Genomic DNA, 5,266 nt, shown 5'->3' with positions numbered 1-5,266 from the left:
ACTTCCTGGATTTTTCCCACATGGAAATTCTGACCAATCAAGAGCAGCTTTCTCACACAAGGCATTTGATCTGGTCCTCTTGTAAATGCTGCCGTGAGAACACGAACCAACTCTAGGCAATTATACAACTTTGGAACAACATGAGTCCCTGATTCAGACCAAAGGAGACGACTCTAGGTCTGACAGCAGCCTAAATTTATTTTCTGGGCACTTTGAGCACCACTAGTTCCATTACACTGGAGAGAAGGCAGACAGCTCTAAGGGTAATATTTCCAACACTATGCAACTCACACCAAAACAATCTAAAGTGAAAATAGCACTACAGGTAAGAGGAAACGTACGTAGTTTTGGTTTCGGGGTCAACTGTCCTTTAATAGGGAGTTTTAGAGAATGTATCTGACACAGTGCAAAGTTTATTTCTCAGAGGACGAGTGTGAACAACTCAAACAGGAGGAAGAAAACAGGAGTGGAGACAGGAAGACATCTGAAAGGTCACTGGATGTACAGAGAGTCACATAAACATGGTTCAAACACACACAAACACACACACACACACACACTTCTCCTTCCCCTAATAAATCTATGATGTATTTATCTCCGATAGCACCTGTAAACTTCCATGACGTCACCTCTTCACTGAACCCTGAAAACATAGATGGGTGAGATCAACAAACGGTAACACCACGCACTTAACAACTGTGATCAAACACACAGATTAACACAAACACAGCCCCGAATCTGCAGCTGGAACCTCCACACTTCCTTTTTCTGGACCAAATGTAACAGGTCGATGAGACCAGCCCAGAGACACCAAACTGCAGCCTTCAAGACTGAATGTTGAAAACAGAACAGCTGTGTCATATAAAAGAGCTTTAAGAGACTCTGTTAAAAGATTAAGTGTTCATATTAGTCACCACTAATTTATAAATAATTGAACCCAAGAATGAACGGCATTGTTCACTCTGAATTTACGACACGATTTGCTGATTTGAATTACCTTCCCTCTTGATCTATCTGTAAATTATTGGTTTTGTTGATGGTTTGGTCGATAAAATGCCATCTGTGCAGTGATCATAAAGTCCTGAGGTCACAGTGAGGGGAGCTTGTGATGATGATGATGATGATGATGATGATGTAGTTTAATGTGTTCAGTCTAAAGATTGAGTGTGAAAGATTTGTTCCACCTGTCGGCAATCTACACAATGAGTTTGGTTTGTGGCAACAAAACTCTGTCTCTAAATCTATTTTTAATTGACAGAACTGGACGTCTTTTAATGAGACACTTGGACATTTCCAGCTTAGTGTGTGGCAACACAACCAGGTGTTTTAAATGAGACCTTGCAACATTTCAAGTCACGTCTGTAACAACAAAACAGGGCATTTTTTAACGCTCTCTTGGGGCATTTCTATCCGTGTTTGTGGTGACAGCGCCAGGATCTTTTAACCACATTTTGGGACATTTCCAGCAGTGCTGTGGCAACAAAACCAGGTATTTCAAACGAGACATCAGGAAGCCATGTTTGTGGTGGCAAAAATGTTGGAACATTAACCAGCCAAGTTTGTGGCCACCACACCAAGTATTATAAACAAAACGTTGAGACATTTTCAGCCATGTTTTTGGCGACAAAAACAGGATTTTTTTAACTAAATGTTGAGACATTTCAAGCCGTGTTTGTAATGACAAAACTGGGTATTTTTTAATGCAATGTTGGAACATTTCCAGCAGTCTTTGTAGCAACCAAACCAGGTGTTTTAAATGACACTTCAGGACATTTCAAGCCATGTTTGTGGCCACAGAACTGGGTATTTTTAGACGAAATGTTGGAACATTAACCAGCCAAGTTTGTGGCAACCACACCAAGTATTTCAAACAAGATGTTGGGACATTTCAAGTGGTGCTTGCAGCGACAGAGCTGGGCACTTTTAGACAAAATGTTGGGACATTGCCAGCCAAGTTTGTGCCAACCACACCAAGTATTTTAAACAAGATGTTGAGACATTTTCAGCCGTGTTTGTGGTAACAAAACCAGGTATTTTTTAACCTAATGTTGAGACTTTTCTAGCAGTGTTATGGTGACAAAATCACTAATTTTAAACAAAATGTTGATACATTTCAAGTCGTGTTTGTGGCGACAGAACTGGGTATTTTTTAACACAGTGTTGGGACATTTCTAGCAGTCTTTGTAGCAACCAAACCAGGTATTTCAAACAAAAAGTCGGAACAAAACCAGATGTTTTTTAACCAAATGTTGAGACTTATCTAGCAGTGTTATGGTGATGAAGATGTTGGGACATTTCAAGCTGTGTTTGTGGCAATAAAACTGGGTATTTTTTGATGAAATGTTAGGACATTTCGAGCCACATTTGTGACAACCAAACCGGGTATGTTTTAACTGAATGTTGGGACATTCCTTGCCAAGTTTGTGGCGACCAAACTGTGGTATCTTAAAAAAGACGTCAGGACATTTCAAGCTGTGTTTTGTTACCGAGATGTTTGGACATTTCCAGCGAGCTGGTGGCGACATAACTGGGTATTTTAAGGTAAATCATGATCTTCTCCTGACTATAACCAAATGTTTTTTGTGCCTACGTCTAACAACTTGTCACTGCTACTACTGTGATTCTGACAAAAATAATAGCATGCATGTTCAGTGTGATGGACCAAACTCCAGCAAGTTTTAATCCTCCAAGAGTGAATAAATATTTACAGTGTCAGTGAGCTGCTGTTGATGAACAAACAGTGTGTGAAGCAGCAGAACAACATGATTATACCTTTCAAAGAAGAAAACATACGAGACTATCTGAAGGCTGCAGGACAATGAGCTGCTGTCCAACAGGAAACAAAGCAACACACAGCAATCTGTCATCCAGACACAGAGCATACGGTGAGGTCAGCCAAGCTGCAACACACTTAATCAGAAATAATTTACTTCCTGTCTCATGTGGTATGTGCAGTGCTCAAACAGAAATGTAAAAAAAAAAAGATCTCGGAGAACATCAGGAAACACTTACAAACAGCATAAGCGGCTGGGATGAGTTGTTTTAGTGTACGTTAACAGTAACTTCAGGTTTCATCAGAATTCAAAGAGTCATTTTGAAACTGAAGGTTAACAACCACACATGAAGAAATCCTATGCATCAACAGACACACAGCTGAAACCAGTCAGTCCATTAATGAGTTAGCTGCTAACAGAAATCACTGACCAAACACATTGCAACATGTGATTCATGCTACAATCCATCGATCTGGATCGATATATCGATTTAATGATCAACAATCCAGTATCATCGATGCAACGTGAAAACATTCCACGTCATCCTCAGTTTACGCCTTCATTTTGAAATTTCGTGTCACTTTCAATCAGTGGCAGACGGATAACGACAAACAGCCAAGAGAAAGACGATGAGGATAATGTTGTCTCCTCTGGAATAAAATACTGGAAGAAAATACGGTAAAAAGACAAAGCGTGTGCCGTATGTAAACAATGCAACAATACAAGATAAAACCGGCCTAGCTGGGCACATCAATCCGCTAACTTCTTGCAGCAACATTAGCTGCTCTGTTTCAACAGTGTTCAGCTGGAAAAACATGCACACAGGACACAAACTGTGATCTCCTGGGTGAAATTCTCTCTTTGGTTAACACCTCCTCTCCCTGCTTCCTTACGTGACTTTCTCGCTCTTTCTTCCACAACCTGGTCTCCCTCCAAAGTCACTGAACGCTGGCACTTGGTCGGTGACTTGAGGACAGGATGGAGGTTTGTCCTCCACTATGACTGTCTCTTTGCAAACCCACAGAAAAAAAAACAACCCAGTCATGCCCACATGATTCAGAGAAGCCATTCTAGGAAGTGTGTGTGAATGCATCATGACCTGAGCAGAAACTTCATTAACTGTCATGTGTGATTCATTCATACCTGCTACTGATCGAAGTTCCCAACATGACTGAATCTTCAGTTTTCATTCAGCAGCTGCAGAACTGCAACAAACAAACAGGCTCCACTGAATCAGCTGACACTTTGACACACACACCTGACCACAGGGAGCCAATCACCTGATGCTGCATTCAAATGCAGACAGAGGGTGGAAATCCCTGCTCTTTGCCAGGAGAGGAAAAGCAAACAGTTGTTTGTGGTTTGGACTTTTTTGAAACTTCTTGATGTCAAAACAAGAAAACACCAACAGCTCTTCAACACACGTGTAACCAACACATGTACAGATGGAGTCGCACAGTTGATGTGTGGAGTCGTTTATTTATCTGTTTGCATTTAAAGCATCATGGTGGATCCTGTCTGTGCGGGGGGGGGGGAAGGAAGTCTTACCGATATGAAAAATAATGAATACAAATCTGTAATTCAAACAAGTGTAATTATAAACTTCAGAGAAAACAAAAAGCATAAAGAGCAGCTATAAGGATGGTGGATGGTGTGTGCACAAAGCTCAGGACTTTGATATACAAAATTAAAGAAAATAAGAATATTAATTCAACAGCCTCTTGTTCAGCAACTAACAGCAGCTCAAAGCACACACCCACAGCAGTGAGCAGTAACTGTCAGCGGCACAGTCCAGACACACCAAAAGGTACATTAGTGAGTATGCTCTCTGTTTAGTTATGATTGTGGCATTTAACAGAGATGTTTATTCATGTTAATGATTAATTAAGAGCTCGTGGAACGTAGCGGACCTGCTGCTGACACACAGTGGGTGAAAGAAATGACACTGATATTGTGTGCTCTAATGTCAGTAGTGACAGGACACTCAGGTATAGCTTCATCATGTTCAAAGAAAAAAAAAATAAATGAATTACATTTTTGCTGTATCATTTTGAACCAAACTGTGAATTCTAAATGGACTGCACTTGTATCGTGCCTTTATGGTCCTCTGACCACTCAAAGCGCTTTTTACACTACATCACATTCACCCATTCACACACACGTTCACACACTGGTGGCCGAGGCTACAATACAAGGTAACCACTCACACGCTCTCATTCATTAGCCCCTTTTCCACTGCCAGATTTTCGGTGAATGTTGGGCCGTTTTGCCGGCCAGCTGCGAGCGTTTAGACACACAGAGCCGGATTGGCGAGTTGATCCGAGGTGCCCAATTTTCCACCTCGTAGGGTAGACATATTGGTGGAACCCTTTTAGATTAAAAAGAATGAGGCAGCGTTCCGCTACAGGAGGGGCTGTTGATGACTTGTGGGAGGGGCTGTTGATGACTTGTGGGAGGGGCTGTTGATGACTTGTGGGAGGGGCTGTTGATGA

At 41.4% G+C, this 5,266-nt stretch overlaps 1 protein-coding gene across 1 annotated transcript in view; it reads right to left on the bottom strand.

The window, feature by feature from the left end:
- Window positions 1-4,008, bottom strand: part of chp2 (calcineurin-like EF-hand protein 2) — an 85,158-nt gene extending 81,150 nt beyond the window's left edge. Inside the window, exon 1 of the mRNA XM_050066156.1 lies at window positions 3,918-4,008. The gene's annotated coding sequence lies outside the window, so the exon portion shown is untranslated. The remainder of the gene's footprint in view (window positions 1-3,917) is intronic.
- Window positions 4,009-5,266: the final 1,258 nt, after the last annotated feature.

This window comes from Epinephelus moara, chromosome 2 (assembly GCF_006386435.1).
Source record: "Epinephelus moara isolate mb chromosome 2, YSFRI_EMoa_1.0, whole genome shotgun sequence".
In the NCBI taxonomy this organism is placed as follows: Eukaryota; Metazoa; Chordata; class Actinopteri; order Perciformes; family Serranidae; genus Epinephelus; species Epinephelus moara.
Note: the sequence above shows the minus strand (reverse complement) of the source record. Positions and strands in the feature narration are given on the sequence as shown.